The sequence below is a fragment of the Vanellus vanellus genome, assembly GCF_965231255.1.
Source record: "Vanellus vanellus genome assembly, chromosome: 2".
NCBI classification, from domain to species: domain Eukaryota; kingdom Metazoa; phylum Chordata; class Aves; order Charadriiformes; family Charadriidae; genus Vanellus; species Vanellus vanellus.
In genome coordinates, this window is record NC_138906.1 from 86,258,308 (window position 1) to 86,268,750 (window position 10,443).

A 10,443-nucleotide genomic window follows, 5' to 3' on the forward strand; every position below is an offset into this window, starting at 1 on the left:
TGTATATGAAATTTGAATGTGAGATTTTTGAGGTTTTAGGTGTACAATTTGTGGATTTACACAAAGCAGTTCTTTGAAAACTTCAGACAGAAGAACCTTTTTTTAGAAAGATTTTTTTCTTCCTGTATAGGCAAAAGTGATCATATTTCATTTTCAGGTATCAGATCAACATTTTCATACAAAATACTTCTCTCAACAGAACGTTTGTGCATTTGCAATTGGAGGAAGTTTTGAAAACCAGCTTTGACTGTGACTGTTAATACATCTCTGCTCACCTTTTTTCTGAATTCTTTGAAGTAAAACAGATCTTGTTTTATTTAATATAAGTAGAGATTAAAGTAGAAAAATAATCTATACAGTTTAGTTAAATCTCTGCTGCCATTTAAACAAGTTGTCTTATTCAGGCCATGTTTTTTTTATATTTGCAAATTGTTTGTAAGTGACTCTTGTATTAGTATTGGATATGAGCCACTCTAAGCATATTTTAATGTGAATACTTAGATTTTTATAACTTTTACTTCAAAATGGTGTGTGCTGTTCTGTTGGTAATAATTTGCTTATTCATATAGATTGTACTCCTTTATCATCAACTTACCGTTCAGTCTGTTATGGATATCATGTTCATAGCTCTTTGAGGTAAAAGAGAGATATTACAGATGGAAAAAAAACCCCACAAGTCTGTTGCTGAGGTGGGAAGGAAACAGAAAAAAAAATCCCAGGACAGTATCTCTAATTTCCGAGACACCGACTTTTTTAATTTAACCACCCCTATTCAGATGTTGCTTAAAATGATGGGAGGTGGAGAGGAGAAGAAAGATTTTATATTTTGTAATGAGAGAGAAAAGTTTTCTTAAGAGAAGGCCAGGAGTGTTTATGGCTAAATCCTTATGCATTTTTTGACTGTCTCCTCATATTTCATTGGGAACTGCTGTGTTCATAACACCTATACACCATAACACCCATAACACCAGTGGTTTAGATGCAGATTTGAGAAGTTATAATTTGACATAAATAAAATCTTGGCAAAGTGTTCCCAAGGGATTTATATTGTTCCAATAAGTGGCCTCGCCATCCTTGAAAACTCCAGTTTATCTACTGTCTATCTACAGTTATTGACCTTTCTGAGTCTAATGAAAATTCAAATGATAACTGCATCAATGAACATGACCTGTACAGGAGAAAACCAGACCAAATCTGAAAATGATTTTTTCTAGAAATTAAAGCTCAGGAAATATCTTCTTACCTTCCACTAGTCCAAAGGCAAAACACACTTGCCTGACTTTATGATTACACTTAGAAGTCCATAGAATATAATTCTTCCAACTCAATTTCCCTCTCTAACCAAAACAAAATACTGTCCTGGAGCTAGTTTTCCAGTTGGGGAGTGATTAGTAAAAAACAACTAGCAAGTGACTCATATAGTTGATTAAGTATTGAAAGAAGCTCTATTTATGATTAGAATAGTTTTCTTACATCCAAATTGTCTTCATCTCTAGAATTGAAAGCTTTTTGTTGTATCCTTTTGGCTTATTTTTCTCCATCTTCCAGTTTAATTGTCTTGGATATTTCTTGGTGTGCAGGAGAATCTCAAATTTTTCAAAAGAACTGGAAAGTCCAAAGTGCCTGATCGTGCTGAATGTTCCATTAAAAGAAAAGTGTTTTTTTCCACCAGCAAATATCCCTGTAAAGTGAATAAATTGATTTCAAAATAAGAGAGCTATTTAAAACCATTATGCTTAACTCTGTTCCCTGATAACTGTATCTACAGTAGAGACTTGCACCTTTGCAAAGATTATTTTTGGAAAGGTAGCATTTGGCGCCTCAGGTGTATTTGTGAACATGAAAATATTCTTGAATGTTATTAACTAATGGCACATCAGTTAGCACATCCTTGTCAATATAAGAGGAAAAAGTAGAAAGGAACAAATAAACATTTCTGTCAAAATTGCTTCAACTATTTTCTTTGAGCCTTCAGAAATTTTTCCAGAGAGGAATTTTAATTGTCATCTTTGCGTTTTAAAACATAGCCTTCTCCTTTTCCTGGTGTTGATTACCTCTCACTTCCGGATGTTTTATTAAAGCTCTGGCCAGAACAACAGCGACAAATTCGTGCTTCTAGGTTAAATGCATATGTGAGTCCCTCATAACGTTATGTGATTTCTAGGCTGTCGCTTTGTTTATAGATCTGCCCCACTTGTGCCATTCTTTGGGCTTATTCAGACTTTATGTACACCTGGGAAACTGAGTGGAGGAGGATAATGGAAAGGATGTTGGTGTGCTTTCCATATACATACCCTGGTCAGAAGAACTAATCCACTGAGGTGACCCCGGAAAAGGAGGGAAATAGGTTTTGAATGAGGATTTTGAACTATCATGTCTCTGTGACACTGTAAGCAGAGTCATTCCTTGTTCAGAATAGCGGCTGAAGGCACGATACATCCCTAAACCTTGTTGGCTGCAGGCTTTTTTAGATTATCTATTAAAGAAGTCTTGTGGGCATGCCGATTCTCTTTTTTTCCCACTAGGATTTGAAAATTATTGATGAAAGATGCTTTCTGAGGAATATAAAAGAGAAAATGTTTTGGTCCACTTAATAATTTGCAGCAGTATTTTTTACCCCAAATTATATATGGGAATAAATTAGTTTTATTTGAAAAGAGTAAGTAGGAAACAGCATCAGAAAAACCCTTTTGCCATGCAAGTAGAAGATTAGCGAAGATACTTCAATTTGGATTTTCTGAAGTATTTAGTGTTGTTGCTATAAATCACATTCCTCAGGGACACTTATAGGCAAGAAAAAAACATCACTTAGAAAAAAAATCCAATATTGTTAAGAATAGATATCTGCTAACTCCTGACATTATTGTATTCGTATTGCAAGAAAATACATGTATTTTTAAAAGTTTTAATGCTATGGACACTTTCATCCATTACTTGCAAAAGCAGGTCATGTTAGATAGTCATAAACTTATCTGTTGGGAAGTTTCAGGACGTAACCTTGTTCGGTTATCTCTGTACAACACTGGAGTTAGGGTTTTCATTTTGATTTTTCCATTTAGATGTGTTCAGAACCAAACAAAGTATTTGTATATATGGGAAACAAAACTTAAAAAGTTTGTAAAGGTTGTATGGGTTGTTTGTGTTTAGTGTGTGGATCTGGAACTCTTGCTGCAAAAGCACACTGAATAACTCCTAGAGAAGCAAGTTAGAGCTTTGAAAAAAAATATATCCTGAAAGGAACAGGCAAATATCCTTGAATCACGTAACAGTAGAAATCCCAAGAGATAGTAGTTTGTGCTTGGTCCAATTACTGTGAATTTGTATAGTTTCATTCTATTATATGCTATAAAACATCCTCAATGCAAAATCAGTCATGGTTATACTCCTATAAAGCTAGAGGTTTAAGTGCGTACCTGAAAATCTTACTGTGTCCCATAGATCCCTCAAGGTCACCAGCAGTCACCAGGAGATGGTCCTGCTTCCATTGGCCCTGTAGTATCAACTTTCCATGTCCATCCTCCACTGCAGCTCCAGAGAGGCTGGAGGAGGTTTGGGTCTGGGGTTCTTGTCAGGCTGTTCCAGGAGCCACTTTACAGAGTTTAGACATACCTGGGTAAGGGATACTTTGTTATCTGGTTTATTATCTAGTTTTTTGTTTTGGTTGAATTACTGTCTAACTGTACTATTAAGTGTGAAATCTGTTCACCTATGGTTTTTTTGGTGCAAGACTTTCTGAAGCTCTAACATCTGTAATATGGGGAAATCATTCGGTTCAGCCATATAGTCCATTTTTCACTAAGGGTCTGCATCATCAGAGCTGTGTAGAAGATTTTCCGTGTGGAGGTAGGCTGCACATTTAGTTTACAGTTTCTGTATCAAGAGAGTGCATACACTTACTCCTTAAGCAGAGCAGTATTTGCTCTTGGAAGGTAAAGCTAAGCAATGGGGTTACATGAATCATTATATCCATTAGCATTCATTGCTGGAGAGGTTCCGGTCATTTGAAAAATTTCAGTGTGTCACAGAAACCCAAAGAACAGCAGGAATCAAGATTATCTGCCTGTCTTTGACTTCAAGCAAGACAACAGTAGTCTATATAAGGGACCTGGCTAGCACAGTTAGTTGCAATGCGTACTTCTCTGCACCTGCCTCAGTGAATTAGGCCCTATATATTTTTTTTCCATGGATGATCTGTCAGTGCACATATTCCTCCGCAAATGCAGAACTCGGTGTTCCTTCTTGTTGAACTTCCTGAGATTCCTCTCTGCCCATGTCTCCAGCCTGTTGAGGTCCCCCTGAGTGGCAGCACACCCATCTGGTGGATCAGTCACTCCCTATGTCCCTCTCAGTTTTTTATCGTCTGCAAACTTCCTGAGGGTGCGTGCTGTCCCATTGTCCAGGTTATTAACGAAGATGTAAATAGTACTGGCCACAGTATCAAGGCCTGGGGTACAGCACTGGCCTCCAGCTGGGTTTTGTACTGCTTATCACAACCCTCTCTGCCAGCTTTTCAATCCACCTCACTGCACTTATCTAACCCATACTTCATCAGCTTGTCTATGAGGATGTTACAGGAGACAGTGTCAAAAGCCTCCTTAGAGTTGAGGTAAACAATATCCACTGCTCTCCCCTCGTCCACGAAGTTAGTCACCTCATTAGTGAAGGTTGACCATGGGTTGGTCAACCATGATTTCCCCTTCATAAATCCATGCTGACTACTCCTGATCACTTTCTTGTCCTTCAAGTGTCTAGAAATAGTTTCCAGGATTAGATGTTCTATCACCATCCCTGTGACTGAGGCGAGGTTGACCATCCTGTAGTTTTCTGGATTCTTCTTGTCCTTCTTGAAGATAGGAGTGACGTTTGCTTTCTTCCAGTCTTCAGGAACCTCTCCTGATTGCCACAAGCTTTCAAAGGTAACTGAGTTGCCTCAGAATTGTATCAGTCAGCTCCCTCAGTGTTTGTGGGTGCTCCCTGTCAAGCTTCATGGACTTATGTATATCCAGAGTGTTTAAAAATTCCCTAACCTGATTCCTGTCCTCCAAGGGTGTCTTCCTTGTTCCGGACTTTGCCACTGGCCTAAGGGGCCTGTGATTCCTGAAGACCAGTCTTTCTAATAAAGACTGAGGTGAAAAAGGCATTAAGTAACTCAAGTCAAAATGTTTAATCAGAAACATGTTTGGCTTGATTCATTTGGTGGACAGTTCTTGTAGACCTTTGCCTGAATTCCTGTTATATTGTATTGTAGATCAGAGTTTTTCCAGACTCTATGGACTTTATATCCATGGAGCTGGGAGTCTGCTTACACCATGTGTTCATGCCTCAGCGTCATAGCGGGATGCACCAAAGTACCAGTGAGTTTCAGGATTCCTGAGCTTCTGCGTGTGGAATACAAACATGGCCTGGAGGTCATGGGGCACTTTCCCTGAATCAGCTGTTTTGTTTTGTTTTGTTTTGTTTTTCTGGATCTGAGTGTTTAGATATGCTGATGTCAAGGTGGGAGCTAGTTCACATTATTGAGCTAATTTTGTTTGGTCTGTTTTCGTGGTGGCTAAACACTGCTGAAAAGAGAGTTAACTGGCTTATCAGCTAATTTATCTTCTCTGCTTCTTGAACTTTACCGATTATATGTTGTGGCATAAGTATCTAGTTTATGTTGATTACATGTAAACCTGTTATGGTTTTCTAAAAATTGTTCCACATTTGCATACTAAATAGATTCCGTGAAATGATTTATATTTATTCTTTTATCCTTTGAATGCTCATTCTTTCTCCCCATCCAGTGTAAGGAGAAAAACTGTCGCAGTAAAAGCCTGATTTTGTTCTGCTCTTGCACACGCAATCCATTTGCACAGTGGGATTCCAGCTAAGTATAGAAACAAGAACAGCACACTGGGGAATGTATGCACCTAACAGAGACCTGAAAGCTTCCAACTTTAAGCTTTGTTAATGGCAAATGATCTTACTGATCTTACTCTGCTGCAGCTCAGGCAAGAATTAGAGAAAAGCAAACGGCCTTGCCCACTTCAAACTTCATTGATAATGTCTGTTATGTTAAATTGCTATCTGTGTGTTGTATTTACTTGAAGACACAGAAAGCAGTGCTGAACTTTACTTCTTTTCGTAATCTGCCAGGAGCTTTTCTTGTGACACGGTTGGAATACGAGTTAAAACACAACTGCTTGCTCTGATCAGAGATGTGTAGCAGTTTGCAAAATGTAGCATGTGTTCTGCTCTGTTCAATGAGCTTTAGTCTGTTCCTGCTGTAAACCCACTGCAATTACTGGAGCTACACAAGGGATGAAGCCTCACACAGTTCAAGTAAAGGCTTTGATTACACACTCTCCATTTTGGCTAATGCTTGGTCAAAAGAAATACTAAATTATTTAGGACACTTTTTCTTTTTTTTCTTTAGTCACAAGTGAAAGGAATAACTACATACAGTGTTTGTTCCTCCCTGTTAATAATAACTACTGTACAGTGGCAGAGATGACTTTAGAAATAATTTAAATAGCCATTTCAGAACCAGCACTTCAGCATTTTAATTTAATTCCCAGAAGTTGTTTCCTAAAGGTTTCCTCTGTCAGTCACTGTCAGGACTGATGAATATATAGGTAGCCTTGTCTTAGCAAGTACAGAAAATACTTCTCTTAATTGAAATGTATTCTTTTTTACTGTGCCCACATTTTGTAAATATTTCAAATTTCCAGAGGATCATCTGGGGTCATTCTGTTAGCAGAGATTATCAGTATGTGTATTGTAATTGGATTTGTGATGCTACATTGTAATTTTGGGAACATAACATAATCTCCCATAACAATTGGGAAAATATTAATAATGATACAAAGCAGATGGTTAGTTCATACTAACTACATTCTTCATTAAGAATTACTCAAAGTTGTAACAGTATGAAGGACATCTGTATGAATCCAGAGCATTGAGCAGCTTCTAAGAGATACTATACGTGGATGGTTAGAAATAAAGTAATTAGTTTCTGAAATCACTTAACAGGCTTTTTATTTCTGCCTGAGAATAAAATTGACACTGGTAAAGTTAAGCCATTTCTAGAGTTTAAACTTCTAATCTTAATTATAATAATCAGAGAATCATAGAATGGTTTAGGGTGGAAAGGACCTTGAAGAGCATCTAGTTCCAACCCCCCTGCCATAGGCAGGGACACCTCCCACTAGATCAGGTCGCTCAAAGCCCCGTCCAGCCTGGCCTTGAACACTTCCAGGGATGGGGCATCCACAACTTCCCTGGGAAACCTGTTCCAGTGCCTCACCACCCTCAGAGTGAAAAATTTCTTCCTAATATCTAATCTAAATCTACCCTTTTCCAGTTTGAAGCCATTACCCCTTGTCCTATCACTGCACTTCCTGATAAAGAGTCCATATCCCTCTTTCCTGTAGGCACCCTTCAAATACTGGAAAGCTGCTATAAGGTCTCCCCAGAGCCTTCTCTTTTCCAGGCTGAACAACTCTCTCAGGCTGTCTTCATAGGAGAGGTGGTCCAGCTGTCTGATCATCTTTGTGGCCCTCCTCTGGACCCACTCCAACAGGTCCATGTCCTTCTTGTGCTGAGGACTCCAAAGCTGGATGCAGCAATAAAGCTTTTACACAACAAAGAAAGGATGCTGGATGAGAAAGGCAAGCTTGAAAACTGACAGGAATAGGCAAAGTTAATGGAGTGGTATGATAAATAGACACACTACGTTTGGTGTTACAACAATGTCTAGTAGAAACTGTGGAGCATATTTTCATATTAGAAAGAACAGATAATCCCAGGCCTCAACCCAAAAAACCTGTAGGAATTACCCTAATGTTTATAAACAGAGTTATGAACTCATATCTCTTGCTGTCACGGTGAGTAGTTGAACATTCCTGCATTTGATTTAAATGGGAGTAGCTGCAGTAACTGATGGAATTTGCAATGCTTTATTTTGCTAGAGCTCAAGAACGTAAATACATTCTTTCTATTATTTTTTTTCTAATTCTAGATCAACTGTTAAAAAATAAATTTGCAAATCCGCCATATGGTATGTTGTACTGAACTGCTGAAGGAGGATCAGGTTACTTAGTTTACAAATTGTTAAAAAATATTCATTCAGGCCCTTTTAATTGAAAAGATATACAACACTACTTGGAATATAAAAGGTAGCAGACATGTAGGTGGCTGAGGTCCAGCCATTACAGATTGAGTGTTAAGAGCCTGGTACTATTGGGTAGATTGTTTAGCCCACTCTGTTTTAATCATTTAGTGATAAAAAGCAAGCTTTAGCAGGCTTGAGACAGCCTTTTCAGATTGTCCTTCTATAGTTTAGTATTCCGTCAATTTGTCTTGGGCTCCTAAATCCATTGAACTGACCTAAGGTGTTACTGATTCAGGTGCCACTGATCTACTTGATAACACATTTTTTTCATTTCTTGGCCAGTTCCTTAGCTAACCATTTCCTTATGCTGAGCAGTTGCTCCCACAGTGATCACACTGAACAGTCACCAATACTTCCTGCAGCCCATCATTTTTCTTTAGAAAGATTATTATTCAATACAGTTCAAACTCAGTTTGCTAAATATAGGCAAGTTCATTGCTTTAGTTGCTGTAACAGTATTGCTTCAAACTGTATGTTTTGGGAGGCTTAGAAACCTTTACTACAAAATTTGCATAGCAATACATCAGTTGTGTTCTAGTTCCTCTAGAATCATATTGGGATACCAGTAAGAAAATAGGTCTGTACAACATTGATCCCACCTATAACTTCAAGGAGAGGTAACAGGACTAAAAATAAGAAAAGTGTTAATAAACTGGTTTTTACTGTTTTGAAAATAGCGTCAGATTTCTATATATGACTATGGTTTTTGTCTGGTGATTATACTGCAATTCAGAAAGGAGAAAAATAATTCCTTATTTTTAAAAGTTATTTAATATTTTTATTTTATTAAGTATCGGCAAATCATGGAATAGTTTGGGTTGGAAGGGACCTTAAAAGGTCATCTAGTCCAACCCCTCTGCAATGAGCAGGGACATCGTCAACTAGATCAGGTTGCTCAGAGCCCCGTCCAACCTGACCTTGAATGTTTCCAGGGAGGGGGCATCTACCACCTCCCTGGGCAACCTGTGCCAGTGTTTCATCTCCCTCATTATAAAAAATTTCTTCTTACATCTATTCTAAATCTACCCTCTTTTTGTTTAAAAACATTAGCCCTTTTCCTGTCACAACAGGCCCTGCTAAAAAGTTTGTTCCCATCTTTCTTATAACCCCCCACTAAGTACTGAAAGGCCGCAATAAGTTCTCCCCGGAGACTTCTCTTCTCCAGGCTGAATAACCCCAACTCTCTCAGCCTGTACACATAGCAGAGGTGCTCCAGCCCTCTGATCATTTTTGTGACCCTCTTCTGGACCTGTTCCAACAGGTCCATGTCTGTTCTGTGCTGAGGACTCCAGAGCTGCATGTGGTACTCCAAGAACATAGTAGAGGGGGAGAATCACCTCCCTCAATCTGCTGGCCATGTTTCCTTTGATGTGCTCAGGATATGGTTGGCCTTCTGGGCTGTGTGTGCACATTGATGGCTCATGTCCAGCTTTTCATCCACCAGTACTCCCAAGTCCTGCTCCGCAGGGCTGCTCTCAATCCCTTCATCCCCCAGCCTGCATTGATACTGCTGGTTGCCCTGGCCCATGTGCAGGACTCTGCACTTGGCCTTATTGAACCTCACGAGGTTCACATGGGCTCACTTCCTGAGCTTGTCCAGGTCTCTCTATACAGCATCTTGTCTTTCAGGTATGTCAATTGCAACACTCAGCTTGGTGTCATTTTCAAACGTGCTGAGGGTGCACTCAATCCCACTATGTCATTGATGAAGATGTTGAACAGTGTTGGTCCCAACACAGACCCCTGAGGGACACCACTTGTCACTGATCTCCATCTGGACATTGAGCTGTTGAACACTACGCTCTGGATGTACTCATTTCCCTTTTCTATTCACCTTTAGATGAAAATTAACTGACACAATTGTTTTTGTGGGATGCAAAGGAGAACTCAATAAGAAACACTAACTTTTTCCTCGGCAAATGATATTGCATGGTAACCATTTGCAAAGGGATAGGGGAAATGAAAATCTGCAGGAGAAATTTACGTTTTTTCATATAGAAAGTAAAATTTGGTTAGCTTTGAATTCTACATTAAATAAAATACAGAGTTTTGTCATTCTGACTAGAAAAAGGGGTTTGGAATTTCTCTTTTTTAATTAATGCACTTATCATTTGGAATGCTGCAAAAACACTGGAACTGTAGGGCTCGGGATGCTAGCAGCATGGTACTTTAAACTATAAGTTTCTAATTTTATTGCTGGGATTTTTCTCTTTATTATCCTATTTTGCAAAGTAATCAGTTCTGAGTATTGTCTCCAGCTTCATAGGCAATAATTCAAATATTCTTCAAAA